A 22,265-nucleotide genomic window follows, 5' to 3' on the forward strand; every position below is an offset into this window, starting at 1 on the left:
AAGGGGGTGGGGCACCTGGGTGGCTCAGTGGGTTAAAGCCTCTGCCTTTGGCTCGGGTCGTGATCTCAGGGTCCTGGGATCAAGCCCCACGTCGGGTTCTCTGCTCTGTGGGGAGCCTGCTTCCCCCTCTCTCTCTGCCTGCCTCTCTGCCTACTTGTTATCTCTGTCTGTCAAATAAAAAATAAAATCTTAAAAAAAGAAAGAAGAAGGAAGGGGGTTGATAAAGGAAAGGCAGAAGACAATGTTTGTTCATCCTATACTCTCTAACAACATCAGGAGTACTACTAGTACAGATCTATTTGGGATTTAAGAACAGAAGACAGGATGGGCTGTATTAAGTCTAACAAAGAAAAACAAAGAGAATTTGAGAAAAGCAAAGGCAATAGAATCTTCTCTACCACACACGCTCCCACGCTATTACCACAGGACGTATTGCTCCTACGTTGTACATTCCATGTTAGACGCAAACTGCCATCTGAGGGGAGATGTGATGGCCTTTCAAACTAAAGTATTTCATGTTTCCATTCATAGTTGAGTGATACTGGTGATTCCAAAATCTTGACCGCCAATTCTAACTTACTTTTATGTCCAGTCCTATTGAGCATTTGCTCATTATTCTTATTCTTATTATCTATCTATCTTATTATCTATTCTTATTATTATTTCCTATTGAGCATTATTTTAACAAGCATGTTCTAACCCTGTGCTGTGTGCCAGGAGTAAACATGCATGACATGGTTTTTCCTCTTAAGAAGTATGCTCTCTAGTGGGGAGCACAGACCAGGAAATAAACCATTATAATAAAGTATGATCAGTAGCTCCAAGGTGTAAATACAAGAGTCTGGAGTAACCCCAAACCTTGGGGATCGGAGAAGGAGACACATAAATTGAGATTTAAAGGATGAAAAGGATAAGCCAGAGGTGGAGGAAAGGACTTCAAGCAGATGGAATGACACGTACAAATGTCCAGAAGGAGAAGAGAAGATGACGTGGAGGAAAGTGGGAAGTCACTGTGAGACCCTCAGGGGAACTGGTCTACCAAGGGGGTGTAGTGTCATCACTTCCGCCCTGGTAGAGAACAAAGCAGCAGCATCGGTCGAATCCCTCAGGGTCCCTGTGGAATCCACTGAAATGCCAGAGTGGAAACTGCCTCACTCCCAACACGTTGGTATAAGGCTTTTCCCACCTATACCCAGAAGAGGCCTGCTGCCTGGGTAGTTAGAAAATAAGGCTGGACGCAGACTTAGGCCTGCTTCCGATGAACATTCATGACATGTGACAGTCCTGCCTTTCAAGGATTCCTCCTGTGGGATCCTGGCCTTTCTGCAGTCTCCGCCTTTCTTTACCTCTATCAAACTTTGCTTCTCATCTTTCCTACTCACTTTGCATCACATAATATTTGTGGCAGACCCCATTACCCTCCCGGCCAACAGCCACCCTGTACTTTCCCTGGCTGCTGGACCTCAATGTTAATCAGCTCCTTGGAGCTGGTCTGCCCTTCACAGAAGTCTCAATCCCTCCCCAGCCCACGGCAGTGAGAGGACAGTGATCTAAGTCCTTGCAGATTTATACCAAGTGATTGTGATGCAATCTCTCTGATTAGACATAAAGAAAGGCCTGTTCTTGGGAAGGGAGATAAGACAGAGTAGTTCCTATTTTTTCCTCTGAATGTTGTCACCTGCATATAAAACCTGTGGCAGTCATATTCAGCCAGGAAAGGAGCCAGCTTACAAGAAAACATATAAATGTAAGGAAGACTGCAGAAGAGAAAGAGAGGAGGCCTTCACCCTTGAGGTTATAGTTGAACCAACCAGCCCTGGAACCATCTTGCCTCTGGACTTCTCATTATTTATTGAAGTCACTTCTCCCTGATTCATTTGGCACTTGTACCTTCGGGCATCCTAACTGATACATTGTTAGAGGTCATCTAGCCCAAATATTCTATTTTAAAGAAAAGGAACTTGAGATCCCAATGGGGTGACTTATTCTTAGCTTCATGGATAGGGAGCTATGAACAAAATAATGTCCAGACTATTTCTCACCACATTATGCCTACCTATTTCTGTGGTAGATGGCTGCTGGTTTCCTATGTCGCTAAGAAAAATTTTCGCAGGTGCTGATGGAGACCACTTATACCAGGAACACAAGATGTATTCATAGGGAAGCTATTTTTAGAAAACTAAGCCATTCAATATCTCTATAGTTGCGCATATAGAAATGTTTATTCTCCATTCCTTAGACTCTGTTCTGCTTTCTGATTCCATTAATTCATTGAACACATAGTTGGCTAAACACTAGAGCTAATACAATGGATAAAAGAGACTTCATCCTGGTTCTCAAATGTCTAAATTTAAAACATCACTATTTTCTTTCGGCTTCTATAAAGTTGAGCCTTCATTTTGAAAGGAGAGAGGGAGCTCAATGTCAGCAAACAGAAATGAGGAAATAAAGGACAAACAGCTGAGGAAAGAGAGCAAAATCTACTTGGTCTGAGCCAGACAGTAGAATGGGGAGACAAGAAGGCTAAAAAACTGGTCCCCTCTGATGTGGCTTTTTCCCTGAGGGACCGTGGGGAGAAGATTTAAAAGTTGCCTTTCCCTGCCAGTGTTTTGTTTGTTTCTCTGGGACAGGGTTAATTTGGCTCAGTTTTGAAGCATTTGGGAAATAATGCAGGATTAAGCAAAGCTGGGAAGAGACATGTCCCAATCCCTAGAAGATGGGGATAGATTGAATGCCAGTGGCAGAATCCCAAGGGCACTATTATAATAGGTTCCAAGTTTAAGGTAAACAAGTTAAAACTTATATTTGGGAACTGGTCCCTTGGGACTTTGGATTGCCCTGCAGCTCCATTCATGGGTGGAATGTATCCTAAAGCATCTGGGAAACTCACATTCCCCTCTCTACTCAGCCAGAAGGACTGGGTATTGTTGCAGCATTGCTTGACTCCATTTCGGACCCAGGATTGGTCTAAACAAAAAGACCCTCCTTGAGAATTGAAAGTTTTCATTTTGGCTGAATCTGGTCTCTTGATAACTCAGAGACTTATTACCGGCTTCTTGGGTCTCTCTACAGAGAAATCAGAAAAGACATCTACCTACCCCAAAACCTTAGCAAAGGTAACATGTTTTACCAGCTCCAGTCCCCTGTAAAATAGTAGATAGCACCCTCTGCTCCCAAGCTAACACTTTAATAGGGATTAAATTAGATGAAAACAAACATGAAGAGCATACTTAAAAAGAAAAATCTGACTATAGAGATGGGGAAGATGCAATACTCCTTCGTAGATTCAGACGGAAGTAAGCAGGGGTACATGATGGCGTGATTGCTTGTTGTAGGGGTGAAGAGGGAAGACTCTGGAACCAGACTGCTAGGCCACTAACTAACTTTGTGACCTAGACAAGGTCCCTAGCACCTGTATCTTTCAGTTTCATCCTCTCTAAAGTAGAGTGTTGATTATCTCGGTCTCCAAGAGCTGTTATGAAGATTAAACGAGTTAGTACATGGAAAGCACTTAACACAATGCCAGGCATATAATAGGCACATTAGAACTGTTGCACTTAAGGGATAAGATCTTTTTTTCCAAACCAACTGGTGATCTTCTCCTCTTACCACTATCTCTGTAAGTCATCATCCTTCTGTGGGCAGGCCTCCCTTCAGAAGCATATGGCCAAGGAATCACCTCAATGTATTTCTCCCTGTGACAGCTTCAGTCTTGGTATCTAGAGAAGGTGAAGGTATTGGTCATGCTGGAAGCAGGCACACTTCCTGACCCCTAGGAGGCACTCAGTCAATATTTCTTAGATAGATCAGGCCACTACTCTGGTGGAACATGAGTGAGAATTGCGGAAACCATAACCACGAAAGGGGAATGACTTCAGTCTCAAACTCTGAAGGGCAGAGAGTCAAGGATCTTCCTCTTCAAACCTCTTATAATTACAGTTGTTATTTACTCACTAGTGGAGAACTGCAAAGAGGGTGATAGGAAGACTAGGGGACCAAGGCCCTGAATGTCTAGGAAGGGTAAAGGAATTGGGAGCAGACCTACATTGAACCTATTATATCTCAGGTAATGAACTAGATGCATTATATATTTTACTTTAATTCTTTTTTTTTCTTTAAGAGTTATTTATTTATTTAATTGACAGAGAGAGATCACGAGTAGGCAGAGAGCCAGACAGAAAGAGAGGAAGGGAAGCAGTTTCCCTGCTGAGCAGAGAGCCCGATGCGGGGCTCGATCTCAGGACCTTGAGATCATGACCTGAGCCAAAGGCAGAGGCTTAACCCACTGAGCCACCCAGGCACCCCTTCATATTTTACTTTAATTCTGATGCCAATCCTACCAGGTAGATATATTATCTACACTCAGTGGAAGTGATGTATCTTGTTGAGGGTCACTCTCTGGGGAGCTACACAGCCAAGACTTAGTTCCATATGTATTTGACCTTGAAGCCCTCAAACTTTCTGCTACACCTTGCTAACAGAGTCTTCTTTCAGTTCTTTGGCGTAACTTCTTCTTGAGTTGGGGATTCTGGATATTCTAAAACTACGCGGGATGGTAAGGGTGCTGAGTGTCTTCTCCCCTTCTCCTTAAGGATTGACTCATGACTTCCCCAAAGCTGGGCTCTATCCCAATCCCGCTCTTTGCTTCTCACTATTGCCTCCCTCTCTAACCTGCACGGGTCCACATACTCCACTTCAACTTTTATTTGTGCCAGTAATTACACACAGTTTTCCAACTATACTTTTTCAAAGCTGTGAGAAAAACAAACACTGATTGCATTTTTAACCAGGAGTGTTTTCTCGGGTTCCAAGACACACTCAGGGTTTACACTGGATTCTGTTAACTCTATCATAGCCATTAATAAATACCACCAAACCCATCTCGTGTCTGGTCTGTACACACTTTAGCACCATTGATTGGAGATCTGGGGACACCTTCAAGGTCTAGTTCAGCTTCTTGTTTGCTAAGAAATGCCACACACAGTTAGGGTGAGCACAGCTTCCTCAAAACAGAATTGGGTTGAGCCCTTCCCCTAGACACTTTCAGCCATCCCATCACATGGTGGAACTACCAGGCCTTATCTCCTTGCCTAAAACTGGGAGCCTAGGTCACATCTGGTTCTTTTATCACCCTCCTGCCCCATCCTTTAAAAAGGGTTGGTCCTTTAGGATTCTGCTGTTTAGAATTCCCTAAATGTTTGAAGACACAAAGCCACTCCACTCTAAATGATCAACAGCTATTCTTGAGAATGCAGACCCCTTACCTGGCAGGGGCTGCTACCCCAAGCTGCTAGGGCCTTAGTGAGGGGAGTATCACCTCCACTTTGAGCAGCAGTATGACCTTGGAAATGCCCCAGCACCATACATTTGTTATTGGCATCCCTTCTTTGGCCTTACAATTATAAATTTATGTGACATAGAAGAAGACAGAGTTAAGGTCATGATCCATTAAAATGTGATAATTAACATCAAATGTAGGGTAGGGGATAATTAGCTAAATACATCTTTTTTGGCTTTAATTGATCTTCCTGTATGGTTCCTATAGGAAAAAGGAATCATAAGTTGTCACCTCATGCCTTTATGAGCTCTTCTTATCTCGTAACACAACACTGCACATGGTGCCTTGTCTCCCGGGGAGGGTCACGGGAGACACCCTGCACTTGGGCTTGTACGTCATTTTCAGACCTCTGGCTGCCAGATTCCACATGCTGCTCACAACTAAGTTTTCACATTCAGTTTCCTCACCTCTTTAAGTTTTGCCAAGCATCTGCTTGCCCTGCCTTTGGGGGAATATTTAAGTGTAATATATAGAAAGCTATAATATCAAGAACCGTGTTGGCAACTCTACGTAGTGTTGAGAAAATTCACCCTATCACGTTAAAATTGTGGTTATTTTTACACACTGTCAACACCAAGGCTTGGTTTCTAATGGATGTTTCTCTTCCTTTAAGCTGGGAGAAACTCTCCCAAGCTCTCATTGGGGCACCATTTCTTACTTTTCTCCCTTTTCCGTGGCTCTCCTGCTATCATTACATGGTTTATACCAGATATGCAGACCTGTCTGCTCATTTTAGGCCACTTCTTAATTCCCTTCACACTGTATTTTTTTTTTTAATAAAACAATCTCCACCTATTAGTTCCAAAGGGAGCCACTTCTCACTGAAGCTGTGACAAGCTTCTTATGCTTTGCATTCCAAGGTAAGACAATCAAACTTGGCCTTACTTGCTATCTCTTAACTTTTGCCCTTGGCATCCAGACAACTCCTCAATTCTCAGGATGCTTGCTGCTGAACTTCCTGTCTATATAAATGCGCTCGGGGAGTCTCTTGCTCCTCTAGCCTGCTTCTTCCTCCTCCCAGAGCTTCCCTTTCCCTTTCCATGCCAAGCAATTATTCTTATTAATTATTCCAGCTAGCAGTAATTATCAGCAGTACATGCCCCAAGCCACATTAATAACAGAAATCTCTAGGACACGGAGGAATCAGCTGGGAGGCCCCCTCTGCCTTTTGATTTGCCTGGCGCTGCGCGTTATGCTCTCTGCTACTACCCAGGCCCCTCCCATCATGCCTCTGCTTGGTCTTACGGGTCCCCAGTTGCTATACTCTCTAGCCCTGTTTGATGGTGTGATAAAACAAGGACGGTGTAATCTAGACCTGTGTGATTTAAGCTCCACGTAACTATGGTGGCATGTGAGGCATCTGAACCTCGGCCTAATTGAAAACTCTCCTTAAGAGACCTCCAGGTTGGGTCCTGAACACATTAGGAATCGTTTGACCCTTATTTGCAACAGTTTTTTTGTTTGTATGTGTTCTTGCCCATCCCTCATTTGTCTTGGCTGTCATTTCTAAGTAGTTTGAAACCTCAGTAGGGGGCCTGGGGGTATTTAAAGGAATGTTCTTATTTTATTGGGAAATTATGAGAAATCAATTTGGTTTACATAAAAATCCCAGAAAATTAAATGAGTAAGGGTGTTCTTTTATCCTTTGTGGAAAACTGTTAATGATGGCCTTCTGACAACTGGTGAACTGGCCCAATTCACCAAAACATTTTGGACAAAAAAGCAAATGACTAGGAACGAGAATAGATGGAATCCTTTTAGAAGAGTGTGTATTTCTTCCCAAAGTCACATTGCATACTAAAATGTATGTGTGTGCTTAAGAAATGAGATGCTGCCTTTTGCTAATGTAGCTCCTAACAGGGATTTGGAAACCATCTGCCCATAGGAATCTTCTTTTTTTAGTCCAAAGCAACAAAGTTTGAAACACTTGGATACAGTGTCAACTCTGACTTACTACAATTGCAAACCATCAGCAAGTTTCCAGAGATGTTGCAATGCAAGGCGCTAATTTGCAGATGCTATAGCAAAGATCTTATTACTAAACCACTACAGACCACATGTGGCAATGGTAAGAATCAGGTGGAAAAGAAACAAAAAAAACTTTCAGCATTGTCAAAACAGTGCTTCTATCCGCTGTTGCCAAGTGAACAACAAAAGAGATAAGCTAGTTTTTCTTTAAAAAAAGGAGAAGAAGGGGTGGAACAAGGAGGGGTATGTGAAACAATGTGGGAAAGATAAAATTTTAAGAGTGAAGCTATTTCACTTAAAGACACTAGGAAGAACAAAAGTAATAGGAAGGGCCTCATTCTGACACCATGCATACTGGCTTCCAGCATGAAATACCGATGCATAATTGTTGAGGCCACTGGTAAAAATTCAGTCCTTTGCAAATTTATTTAATTTAAATAAGCTCTCCCAACATTGGGGGAATGTGTTCTCTCAGTGTGCTTCATTAGTGTAGCTTACACCACAAAACTGGCTGTATTGAGAAAGATTGCACCATTATCAAATAATTAGGAATGCCTTAGCAGGTGCATACACTTACCTTAGTAATTAAACCCTTGTTAAAACACCAAAATCCAGAGACTTTAAATGGTTACAGCATCCCAAAGGAGGTAGCCCAGAAAGTGATTCTATAAGGTAGTGTCATTGGGGAACAGGGATATTGAGCAGAATCTCTTTTCCTCTTGGGATGCTTACCAAGCACATCTGTGCACATCATGAGATGCAATAAAAATTGCAATGACAATGCTAGACAAACACCCACTGCACAAGACGCTGGGCAGAGCCAGTGCCATCCTGCTTGGAAGCAGGTACTCTGTAACTGGGGTCTGTGCTGCCATTGTTTTAAGCATGGATTATGAGACAAAGAGGAAATACAATGAAAATCTCCAAAAGACTCAAGCTACCCTCTTCACTTTAGGGCGGAGAGGGTAGCCAATACGAATTTCTCATCAAATGCCTCCATAACAACCTCTGAAGTTTTTCTTTGACACAATGCAAAGGTTGGATAGCTTTTTTTTTTCTCCCTACTGGTTTTTGAGGTACAGGCCCATGTAAATATGACACGCAGCCCCCAGTAAGCCAACATTCAACAGCGGTTCCTAAAATCTTGCTGCCAGCAGTGTTAGAATGATCCATATAATTACAAATTAGATCCATTTACTGGGGTCTGGTTGCCCATGCAAGAGCTTGCCTTCCATATATAAACATAATTGTGATAAATCTGGACTCAATAGCCATGGGGCATTCTGAAGATGATATCTAGAGGTTGCCATGACAACTCCCTAGAATTCCTGCTGTCTTTTCATGGTAGAGTTCCTAGCTAAAGCCTGGAAGGTATCTGAAATAAATCATCAAAAGGTGGGACAGCTGGAATTGGTCCATGGAAGCACTCCAAGTATGTGGGTCCATAAGTCCTGTGGTAAGGAGGTTGTCACTTGAGGACAAATTTCCATCACTTGGTGGAATTTAGGCAACATATCTGAAGCAATAGGATTTTTATGGAGCCTGGTGTTCCTGAGGCTGAGATAGGATGATATTGATACTAAGGGCCTCAGGCAACCACCGATGTAATCACTTCCTGGGAGAAAAATACCATACATTCCTCAAACAAACACATATTACAGGGAGCTCTGTGGACCCAGTCTTACAGCAAAAGGTACTGTCAACCCTATAAATGGTACCTAACCTTCATGTGAAACTGTCTTCATAGAAGAAACCACTCTTGGTCTGGGGGTAGGTTGAAGACTGCCTCCCTAATTCTGGTTCTGAGGCTCTCGAGCAGGGTCCTGGTTATACCATTCATTTTCAACTGGAAAAGTCTAGAGTCATTTTCCATATTTATGAAAAGAGGATACATACCCTGAGCTAAGTTGGTAATTGTGAGAATTGAATAAATGAACAAATACAGAGCACAGTGCCTGACATTTACTAAATACTCAGTAAATCTCTTCTTTCATTCCACTCTACAGACATATAAAGCATCACGACATAAACACAAGAGATATTGTAGTATTATTCAACTCTAGAATCTGCATATTGCTGGGCATTTCATTGAGACTCGGTTACTTGGCCAGAACAGTACTCACAGTTCAATTTGCGCATAATAATAATGTAACTTTTCAAAGGGCAAGGGGAAGTGGTTGTTCTACCGGCAATATCAACAGACACATAGATGTCATGGGATAGTTTAAGTGATAAACAGCTGAGAAGACCAGAGTATTTGAATCATCTATTCCTTCATGCCATAAATTCAGCTGGGTGGTAGTTTTGCCCCTTCACTCTGCCCTGAAGTGAAGGAAAGTTTGAAGTAACAAAAAGAGGATTTTAGTTTGAAATCATTGAGTCTGGACCTGCAGATGTTTCTAATGTATTACTCAACCAATCACACAGTATTTTCACCTGGAAAATGGCATGTCTGCTAGAGCAAACAAACTATAGATTTTATTCAAACATTTTTTTCAAACTGTATATTTTATATATTTAAATTTTTCATTGAAGTATATCACACATTCAGAAAAGTAAACAAATCATCAGTCTATAGCTTGATGAATTTTTACAGATGGTAATGATTTTATATTTTAATTTTATTTATTATTTATTGATTTTAAATATTTTATTCATTTATTTGAGAGAGAGAGAGATACCGATAGTGAGAGAGAGCATGAGAAGGGAGAAGAAGGAGAAGAAGGGAGAAGAAGGGAGAAGAAGAAGCAGATTCCCCGCTGAGCAGGGAGCCCGACTCAAGGGACTTGATTCTAGGACCCTGAGATCAGGACCTGAATTGAAGACAGATGCCTAATTGACTGAGCCACCCAGGATCCCCTTAATGTTATATAAATATAGTTATAAAAGGTTAACTTTTTTTGTCTTTGAATGTTATATTAAATGTTAGAATTCAAGTGTTACAGGATTTTTATTCCTTTTCCTTTTTTAAGTTAGTATATAGTAAATTTGATCTTTTTTAGGGTGCAGTTCTAAGAATTTTAGCATATGATAGAACTCTATAACCCCTACCAGATTCAGGATATGGAACGGTTCCATCATCCTAGAAATCTCCCTCATGCCATCTCCTTGTAGTTGACTACTGGCAACGGTTCACCTGTTCTCTGTCTTATAGTTTTGTCTTTTCAAGAATATCATACTATAAATGCAATCATACAGCATGTAAACCTTTAAATCTGACTTCTTTTACTTTGCTTTTGCAATTTACCCATCTTGCCACATATATAAATAGTTCATCATTTTTACTGATGAGTAGTACTCCATTGTAAGGATGGTACACAGACAGTTTATCCATTCACTCATTGGGAGAGTTTGGGATATAGCTAGAATGGATGATTATCAATAGGGCCATAAACATTTGCATGTTCTTATGTGAATAGAGTTTCCATTTCATTGGGGTAAATATGTAGGATTTGGATTCCTGGGTCTGAACTACTTCTACTAAATCCACCTAGCACTACAGTCTACATTATCTTGATCAATAAACTATTTCCATCTTAGGATATGCAGAAATTCAGATTTTGGAGAGATGGTAATGTTCTCTTACGATCCTCAGATCAGAAAATGCCATTCTTACAATTTAACTTCTCCTTTTGCTCCTTTTAAATAGGTAATTTTCTACTATAATTATTATTAACAGAATAGACTTTTTTAAATTTACTAATTGAAAGTATCTCTATACATATTTGAAAGGAACATTGCAGGCATCATTAAGTCGTATCCCTAACCAGTTCAGCATCTGTCTCCTAGGAACTGGATGGTCCTCTATTTAATGATAATATCATTATCACATCCATCACATCCAAGAAACACAAGATTGGTTTCAGGTTGTTGGGGTTTTTTTCTTTCAACACTTTAAATATTTTATTCCGCTTTCTTCTTGTTTGCATTATTTCTGAGAAGTTGGATGTGATCCTTATCTTTGCTCTTTTATGGGTAAGATGTTTCTGTCCTCTGCTTTCTTCCAGATTTTTTCTTTATCATTGACTTTCTGTAGTTATTGTATGTGTATTATATTATATGTGTATATGTTATATGTGTATATATATTGTGTGTAATTATATGTGTAGGTGTAGTTTTTTGGCGTTCATCCTGCTTGGTGTTCTCTGAGCTTCCTGGATCTGTGGTTTGGTGTCTGACATGAATCTGGGGGATTCTTAGCGATTCTTGCTTCAAATATCTCTTGTATTCCTTTCTCTCTTTCTTCTCCTTCTAATAGCCCACTGTGCATATGTTATACTTCTTGCAGCTTTCCCACAGTTCCTGGATATTCTGTCCCAATTCCATCTTTTCTTTCTTTCTTTCTTTCTTTCTTTCTTTCTTTCTTTCTTTCTTTGTTCCCTTTGCTTTTCAGTTTTTGAGAATTTTATTGAGATATCCTCTACCTCAGAGCTTCTTTCCTTGACTGTGTCCAGTCTTCTAATGAGCCCATCAAATGTATTCTTCATTTCTGTAGGGTGATTTTGATCTCTAGTGTTTCTTTTTGATTCTTAGAATTTTTATCTCTCTGTTTACATTTCTCATCTGTTCTTGTATGCTGTCTACTTTATCCACTAGAGGCCTTTGCATATAGATCAGAGTTGTTTTAAATCTCCAGTCTGACAATACCAACATCTCTGCCTTATCCACCTCATCCGATTCCTGCTCTGTTTCTTCCAGCTGTGATTTTGTCTTTTAGTGTGTCTTGTAACTTTTTATTTTCCCTGCTAGCCAGGCACGAGGTACTGAGTAAGAGGAACTGCAATACATAGGCCTTCAATAATGTTGTGGTGGGGTGTGGGAAGGAAGCATCCCATAATCCTTTCATTAGGTCTCTGTCCTTTATTGAGCCTGAGACTCTGGACTATGAACTTCGCAAGTACTTCGCAAGTACTTCGCTGCTGAGTACTCCTCCCTACCCACGCCATCCTACCAGTTGAAATAGAATGGTTAGATCAGGTTGGAGTTGAATGTTTACCTTTCTCCAGCTGGTTGAGTTAACGATAAAACCCAAGCAGGTTAGTCTCTGGTTCACTAGCTTCTTCTGCACACAAACATCCTTAAGAAGAACAGAATGAATAAGTCACAGAAATAAAAGGCACAGCACAAAAATATAGTCAATGAAATTGTAACTGCATTGTATGCAGACAGACTGTAGTTACACTTGTGGTGAGCATAGAATAACATCTAAACTTCTCAAATCACTATGCTGTACACCTGAAGTGAAGGTAACATTTTGTGTCAGCTATGCTCAAATAACAAAATTATTAATACAATTTAAAATAGTGATAATATTACTATTAATAAAAGAAGAAGAAAAACAGAATGCTTTGACATATTGCAAAATGGTTACTTTTCTCCTTCCCCTGATGGAAGTGAGAGGGGATTTTTCTCTGATATTCATTTTAAGAGCTTGATTGAACTCCTACAGGTAAAACTCAAAAAAGTATGAGGGCTCCCTAGAGTTTTTGACTCTCAGACTTGTCCACATTGAGCCTCCAGCAATTTGTCAATTACGATTCAGGTTTTCCTAGCCCAGCCCTGGTTTCTGCAGAGGTTTCATAGGTTTCCTGCTCTGCTAAGTTGTGATTCTCTGTATCCACCTGTCTGCCTTTCCAATTTGGGGGTAGTATTTTGATCTCCCTTCATTTACAGATCTAAGAAAATTTGTTAACTTTTCAGTTTGTTCAGCTTTTTCCTTGTTGTTAGAATGGAGTAGTGACTTCCAAGCTCCTTACACACCAGACAAAAACTAGAAATTCCAAACATCGATTTAAAAATGTCATCTATATACAACTTTCTCCAGTTATCCCAAAGCGGCCTTTTATAGTCCTCACAAACCTGGGATCTCTTTCTTTTTGTAATTAGTTGTCATGTCTCCTTAGTTTCTTTTAATCTAGGATAGTCAACCTCTCTTCTCGATATTTTTTTGTTTTTAAAATATTGAAACTTTTAGAGTCCAGGCCAATCGTGTTGTAGATTAACCTATATCCTGGATTTATTTCCTCATGCTTAGACCTAGATTAAGCATTTGGCAAGAATATCACACAAGTGATATTCTGTTGTTCCCATTGCATCACATGAAGAGATATATACTGAGCATTTGTCTTTTTAAAATTTGATACTTGTATAAAAATACATTTTTACTTTTGTACTTAATAGGTACTCTGTGATAGTACTTTCAGTCTGTGTGAATATTCTATTCCCCAAAAACCACCCACCCAAAGGTTTTAGCATCCTTTGACAATGCTTGCCTAAAATCACTTATTATCTTAGAGATTGCAAAATGGTGATTTTCTAATTCTATCAATCTTCTACATTTGTAGAAATGTAAAGTCCATTATTGTAAAGAACAGCTGTCCCTGCTTTTGCTTCCCCTTCCCCTCACATCATCATGGATACACGAACTTTCTTTGTTTTATATATCCCTTATTTTTGTTTGTTGCTCAAATTGTTTCCAGTTCAGCCAGTGAACATCCTTCCCAGCTTGTGGGTTTCTGTGTCCTTTGGACATGATCTCATTAATCTTTGAACACGTCACTGCTTTCTGGCGCAATAAGACATTCCAGGTTCACCTTGTACTTTCTCTGCCCCAGCCTTGGAATCAGTCAAGGCTGGAATGTTACTTAGAAACCAAGATCTGGGGCACAGATAATGCCATTTTTGGACAGAGTCCTCAAGCAATTTGCCCTACAACTCTTCAAGATGGAGTCTGGTACATTCTGCCTAAAGCTTGCTTCCCAACACAGCTCCAACCTTGTCTCTCTATTCCCAGTGCCATTACTCCTTTACCCACTTAGGACTGGTTTCCACAAAATCTCTCCAGAGGCTTCCTTGCCTCCAGCCTCAGTACCCAAGTCCACTGAAAAATGACCTCTACCACATGATAAGTGGGCTCTTTTGAGTCATTCATTCCATAGTTTTAATCCCAGCTTAATGACCCTAGTGACTGCATGAACTTGGGTAAATTAGTAAACTTTTCTGAGCCTCAGTTTCTTCATCTGAAAAACAGGGATAAGAGTACTTACCTCACAGGAAGTAAAGATTAGAGATAGACACATTTCTGCCACATCTAGGAAAAGCAGCTCAGCAGCTTCCTCTGGAGACCCCTGCCCCCCACACAGGCATTGAAATGAGAAACACCATGTTTGAGGTGATCCCAGTGGATTCCAACTGACGGGGCTGGGAGGAAGCAGCATAAGAAGAGAGACAGACGGACAGACAGAGAAACTGAAGTTAGTATTAGTCAATGAAGTTAAAATGTCAAAATGCAGAATCGGTGACCAAAGATGCATGCATAGATGAAGCTGCTCACGAAACAGGGAAGTCTGAAGAAGACAATCTTGGCTCTCAGGCAGTGGCCGGAAAGCCATTCTCCCATCCCTCTAGAGAACTGAACCTTCAATCATTGCTCTCTGGTATATTTGACCCTTTCCTCTATGTTATCTCTGACCTAGAAGACAAAATCACACTTACCATTTCTGTTTCTTTGAAGAACATCTTTCCTGGATTCCACGCTCTTCTAACCTCCATTCTATATACTTCCCTTTCTAATAAAGCATTTAGAATGTGCAGCCTACATTTCTATGACTCAACGAAGCATCCTCTTTATATACCTGTTGACATCCTGAGGATTCTCCCATCTTAATCTATCTGAAATCCTCTCCCTCTGGACCTCCTTGTTGACCCTGCCTTCTCAGGCTCTCATCACTTCCTATCCAGCTTATCAGTCTCCCAGTCTACAGTTGGCCCCACTATTCTCTACACAGCTGTTGAAGAAAGATTCTATAATGAAAATCTGATCATGTCTTTGATCTGCTGAAAATTCCTCCTTTCCTTTCACTGAGTAAAGTTTGAAACTCTTAGCTAAAATCTTGGGAAATCCTGGTCATCAGTCTCATTGTCATCTTCTTTTACTTGAACCTTTGATTCTACTCATTTAGAGTTCTTTTCAATGTTGTGCCTTCCCATCTGCTATTCTTTTTCACATAATTTGCTTCTTGCACCTCACCCCCATTTGTCTAGCAAATTCCCAATAGTAATCCTTTAAAATCATGAATCTGACCATATCACACACACATGTCATGTCTCCAAGACCTGCTGCTGGGCTCCTGTTGCCCTCTGAGTCAAATCTACGCTCACACCAGTTGCATGACCCGCAACATCCAGCCCTGCCTTCTTCCATGGTCTCCTTTCACACCCCACTCACTACATGCCCTTTCTGCTCCTACCTCACTGGTCTGCTTTCCAGCTCAAATGTTATGTCTCAGACAGGCCTTCTTAGATTTCCTCATTGCTGGTAGTCACTTTTGTGAACTTAGATGTCTAACTGAGCTGAGTTTGAAACCAGCCTCTGCCACTTGTTAACTATGTAACTCTGGGCAAAGTTACTCACCTGTCTGCACCTAAGTTTCCTCATCTACAAATGAGGGTGATGATGCCTTCCTCAGAGAATTGTTCTAAATCATAAATGAGAAAAATGCCTGACTCCCAGTGTGTGTACAATGTGTTAAAACAGGAAGTGTTTTTAAAATGGTGACTATAAGTATTTTTATTATGTTGAACACCATTGCCAGTGTAATTAGCACTACTTCTAATGTGAAGCTTCTGTGGCCTCAAATGAGCTTTGTTTTCTGCAGCATTACACACAGAGACACACACTGAAAAAACCCACCACCAACAACAACATAAAAGTCCCAGCGTTTTTGATCTGGCTCTAGAGTTTCCAGATTTTCTTTGCTGACTCTCTTTCACAAGCTGTCTTCAGCCAGTCCAAACTCTGAGATTGTGTGTCTCTCTCTGTTTTCACTTGTACGTAGCATCTAGAACTCTAGCAACTCCACTCCTCCTGTATTTTCTTTCTTATCTATATTTCTTCATCTCCCAGATAAAACTTTCCATGGTCACCCATGTTGGAAGTATCTCTTCTTGGTCTGAACTGTTCAATCCACCATCTGGTGTATCAGAGGAACCTCAAGTTCAATGTATCTAGAATGAAAATCCAAACACAGATTGGGGTTTCTTTTCTGTCACTCCCTAATCATTCACAGTCTTGAATTCATTTCCTCATCTATCTAAATGACCTCCTAAACATTTTGTTTCTCCAAATGCATTGCCTCTGTTCTATTTCTATTACTGATCCTGGTCAAACCTCTGCCATCCCTTCCTTACAGTGGCAAAACCATAACCGTGGGCTCCTCCCAAGTTTTCCCTCACCATTGTGCCTGCAGAGTGCTTGTCCTGGAATGGAGCTCTGGCCATCTCCCTCCACTTTCCTGCTCAACACCTATCATAATGTGTCACATTATTTTCAGAACTAAGCCATGTTCCTTAGCATGGCACACAGAGCCATTGCTATCTCTCTTACTTTTCTCAAAAAATGAATTTATTCCCCTTTCCCATCACATACACCAAGTCATACTGTTTGTACTGTTTCTTCTACCTAGGTGTCTTCCCTGCTCTCATCACATAACTCACCTCAAAAAAAGAGTTGTCTGCTCATTTCTCCTTATTACAAAGACAATATATTTTAATTAGGAAATTCAGTTAAACACAATGAAGAACATAAAAATCTTTCCTTTTATCATTACCCAGAGATGAGCAATACTGACATTTTTTCTATAATTAAATGTAGCATTTATAAAAGTGGGAAAATGCTCTACCTATTACTTTATCATTTGATTGTTTTTACTTAATCTAAATCATGAATAACGTCCTATGTCATTTAATATTCGTTTGAAGATTACATTGTGGTGGCTACATGGAAGTCTATTGTGTAGCCAAACTACAGTTTATTTAATCAGTCCCCCATTGTTGGATTTTACATTATTGCCAATTTTAAGTTATATAAACCTTACCGTGATAAATAGCCTTATTGATAAAATTGTTTGAACATGAATTTTAATTTCCTTTATATAAAATCCTAAAGGTGTGTTTGCTGAACCAAAAGATATATACTTTAAGGCTTTCGATGCATTGTCAATTTTTTTTCAGAAAGGCTGTAGCAATAATTACCTGATACTTCCCAATTTCATGGGCAAAATAGAGATCTTGTTTTATTTTGTGTTTCTTTTAGGTGAGAGTAAACATTTCCATATATCTGACAACCATTATTACCTCTTCTTTTGGAATTTTCTTTTTAATGCTCTTTCAATTTTTCTATTGGAATGCTTAACTCTTTAAAAATAACCTGAAAAATTTTTATAGCATTAACACGACTGGGTGATGAAAATATTTTGCCAGATAATTGTTTGCCTCCCAGTTTTATTTGAGGTGTTTTTGAATGCTGTTAGTTGTGGAGCACAATCACCAGGCTCAGTAACCAAACTGTCTGGGCTTGAATCTGAATTCCAACACCTATAAGCTATGTAACCTTGAACAAGTTACTTAACCACTTTGTACTTCTGTTTTCTAATTAATAAAATGGAAGTAATATTAGTATATGCCTTATAGGATAGTTGTGAGGATTAAATGGAACTAATATATGGACAGTGTCTAGAATAATATTTGGCACATATTAAGCGCTTATGATAGCTGAATTACGTCAACAATAGTTCCACTCATTAAATGGCTAGTACCCAATATATATAAAGAACTTATGAAACTCAACACCCAGAAAACAAATAACCCAATTAAAAATGGGCAGAAGACATGAACAGAGATTTCTCCAAAGAAGACATCCAGAAGGCCAACAGACCCATGAAAGGATGCACATCACTCATCATCAGGGAAATGCACATCAAAACTACAATGAGCTCTCACCTCCACCTGTCAGGATGACTGAAATCAACCACACAAGAAACAACAGGTGTTGGCGAGGATGTGGAGAATAAGGAACCCTCATGCACGATTGGTGGGAATGCTAACTGGAGCAGCCACTGTGGAAAACAGTAGGAAGGTTCCCCAAAACGTTAAAAATAGAACTACATGTGATCCAGCAATTGCATTATTGGGTTACCTCCAAAATACAAAAACACTAATTCAAAAGGATTCATACACCCCTATATTTATAGCAACATTATTTATAGTATCCAAATAGCGGAAGCAGTCCAAATATCCATTGATAGACAAAGATGATGGAATATTATGTGTGTGTGTGTGTGTGTGTGTGTGTACACTCAGTCATAAGAAAGAATGAAATCTTGTGATTTGCGACATGGATAAAGCTAGAGTGTATAATGTTAAGAGAAATAAGTCAGTCAGAGGAAGACAAATACCACCTGACTCCACTCTTGTGTGGAATCTAAGAAGCAACACAAATGAGCAAAGGGAGAAAGAGAGAAAGACAAACCTAGAAACAGACTCTTAACTACAGAGAACAATCTGATGGTTACCAGAAGGGAGGTGGGTAAGGGATGGGTTAAATAGGTGATGGGAATGAAAGAGTGCCCTTGTGATGAGCAGCAGGTGTTGTGTGGAATTGTTGAGTCACTATATTGTACATCTGAAACTAATGTAACACTGTGTGTTAACAAACTGGAGTTAAAATAAAAACTTCAAAACAAACAAACGAGAGAAACAACAGTGGTTCAACTCAGAAACTATCCCTTCAGGAAGCCATTTCTACATTTCCAGCTGAATAACCTGTTACTCATCTGTCCTTCTAGAGTGTTTTTCTTAATACTGCTAAATTTATAGTAATATATTCATATGCCAATCTTCCTCAGTAGGCTGGAAAGTAATATGGTAATCAGGGATTGTGCCTTATTTATCATTATATTCTCAATGCCCATCATAGGCCTTCTTCTGCTGCACACTCACAAAGTATCTGTGAACTGAATGATAGCTCTTCAGAACCACTTTAATGGCACATATTTGAATTATTACTGTATGTGTATTTAATTAGTTCTCCAAATGGATTGTAGATTTCTTGTGAGCAAATACTCATACTGTTTCCTTTAAAGACCAAGATTTGGGGCACCTGGGTGGCTCAGTGGGTTAAAGCCTCTGCCTTCTGCTCAGGTTATGATCTCAGGGTCCTGGGATCGAGTCCGGCATTGGGCTCTCTGCTCAGCAGGGAGCCTGCTTCCTCCTCTCTCTCTCTCTAACCAAATCAATGGCCAATTCCATGAGCCACGTGACACAAAAGCCAGAAATACCAATTCTAGTAAACTGTGAACATCCACTCAAATACTGTGTCATTTTTGTCAACTATGCTGTTATCAAGGCACCATATGCTTCCACAGATCTGTCCTTCCTTCCTTGTGCTGGTGTTTTCCCAAGGGCACCCTTGAGCCGGAGGGTCTTTGAATGGCTGATATGCAACCTTGATTGAAAGGCCTTTGGTATACAGTGATGCAGATAGTTTATTACCACTCTGGGTCTCAGGCTTATTCCTGGCCTGAATCAAACAAAACAGGTGTCAATCCAGATATCTGTGCTCCTTCTATTGAAAATATCAAGTCTATATTCAAAGTAATTTCATAGTTGTGTCAGCCAAATTGATTGAAAATTCTTTTATCTTAAGTGATGACTTTTTTTTTTTTTTTGACTATTCTGGTAGCCAGAGTTCGTTCATATGATGACAGCTCATGGTTATTCCTTTAACCCATTTGTTTATTTGCTTATTTAATAAGTCACTCAATAAACGTATACTTCATTCTATGAGAGGCACTAGGGATTCAAAGCCAAATGGGAGACGACAACCCCACCCCCAGGTTCTCAGGACAAGTGTGGCAGATTGACAAGTAAGTCATGTTTAAAATGGGCTTTTATGAGCATTTGGATAGAGTTATGTTATAGGTGTTTTTGGACAATATAGGAAATGTACATAAAATATTCAGAGCTGTGAAGGGGAGGTCATGGAATGTTTCATGCTGGGCTGAATTTGGAGGAAACATTCATTCATTCATTCATTCATTCAGTATTTATTGGCATGAGTATAAAAGCATATAATCCATCTAGGCATGGATTTCATTTTTTAGCAGTGGACAAAACAAGGTTTCTAAACACATGGAACTAATTATTAAACCATCAAAAGGAGAATATAGACAAATGAAGTCGGATGATATGATAAAGAGTGACAGGAAGCATGGAAGACCAGAACTCTAATGGTCAGTGTGTGAACTAATTCAATCTGGAGCCAAACACTGAGCACATATATGCACAAGGCACTCATCGCCTGAGAGCCTGGACAGGGGAGGTAACAATGGGGATGGGAAAGAGGGAACGGAAGCAACCAGGACCGGGAAGGAAGATTCAGCATGTGGAGGTGGCAGAGATGCAGGGTGAATGGAAGAATACCAATGCTTGAGACAGGAATAAGAAAGTAGGGAGAAGAGACACAGATTTGAAGGAGACAGTGTTGAGCCCTGGAAGGAAGCAGAGCTCCACATGTAAGACCATCGGTCAATGTCAAATGAATGCACAGATAGATGGGCGGGAGGATGTGTGGTTGGCTAGATGGATGATATGGTGACAAGTGGTATGGGGAAGTCAAGGTCCTCTGCACTCCCATCCTATCTGAGCCCAAGGGAAAGCAGCACACACACAAAATTTGCATCTATTTCTTGACATTTTTATCTCTCGCTAAACTAGCAGTTCCTTAAAGGATGTAATTATGTCATTCCTCTGGAGCCTGGCACCATGCCTGACTCCAGGATGTATACATGTGTAGTCGTTGATTGCATACTCTGCCTTCCATTCCTCTCTATCAGCCACCAGTTGACTGCCTTTTTACACCTGCCGACCACGGCTGCCCATTGGCCATGTCGGTGAAGCACTCAGCTTTCACCCACGATCCAACATTTAGTCTTTTCTCCTTCTCGGACAAGGCTGCCTACATACTCACTGCGTCAGTCTCCGGTCGTAGGGACCAGGCTGTCAAAACCAGGCACCTGGATTCACTATACAGCCTACATTCAGGGTGGAAGGAAACCATTTAGAAACTGCCAAGACCTTCAGCCTGAAGTGCACAAATTATTAGGTCGGGATGAACATCAGGCTTATTGGAGCTTGTAGCAGCCCTTCATAATTGGGCCAAATCGTGCTTTATTCAGTGAGCTTTTATCATAGTGGCTCCTGTTAGTGCTGCTATAGTTAAGGGTCTGTCAGTTTTTCCATTATAAGACCCTGTTTCAGAGGCTTATAACTGCCACGGAAATTCACTGCTGCCCGAAACCTTGACACATTAGAGTGCTTGCGGCCTTTGGGTATATTTTGAAAATAAGCATAAAATAAAAATGACGGGATTATTTCATTGAGATATGTGGCCTCAGCTTGCTAGCCTAGGAGGGTTCTGTAAAAAGGCTACCTTAGCTGGGCAGTGGACAGTGAGCTGACATGATAGATAGTAACATTTAAACATTTTCCTCCTTGTCATTACGTTCCGTCTTGTCAGTAATCTCCTTGTTAAAGAGCACTCGTTGACATGATGGACAATAATGGCCCCATAGCAGTCATCACTGCCCATCACAGAGGAATCCACGTTTCAGAAGTTCCTAGACATCGTACATAAATTGACTGGTTAAAAGGTTGAGGAAATGTTTTTGATAGAGCAAAGATCCAATCAGACGCTGCCCTCCCCAGTCAGTTCTGTAGTTGGCTATAAAATTTGTAGGTGCCATATTGCTCTCATTGGGGGGGAGGGGCTTGAGTTTATACTGGCAGTAATGAAGTAACTCTTTTCTCTGAAGCTCTTTCCTTGTAATTAGAACACGCTGCCAGCAGCTGATGTGTGGTACTTTGGTTAGAGCTTTGAGTTCCAGACTATAGGTTTTCCCATAAGAGAGGGGAACAGCAAAAATAATTAGCCTACCTTCCAACCCACAGCCTCAACCTTAACCTGAAATAGACATTGATACACAATTAGAGTAAGATGTGAAGAAACGGGTCCCTACGCAAACTGGACGCCTAAGGCATATGACCATTGTCAACTGCCAGTAGACTTAACTTTGAGTCTTTCTGGGGCCTTAAGCATGTCACCTGCTAAGGCATTGCTCTA

The sequence above is a fragment of the Lontra canadensis genome, unplaced genomic scaffold (genome assembly GCF_010015895.1).
Source record: "Lontra canadensis isolate GAN:19392208 unplaced genomic scaffold, GSC_riverotter_1.0 scaffold17, whole genome shotgun sequence".
Classification (NCBI taxonomy): domain Eukaryota; kingdom Metazoa; phylum Chordata; class Mammalia; order Carnivora; family Mustelidae; genus Lontra; species Lontra canadensis.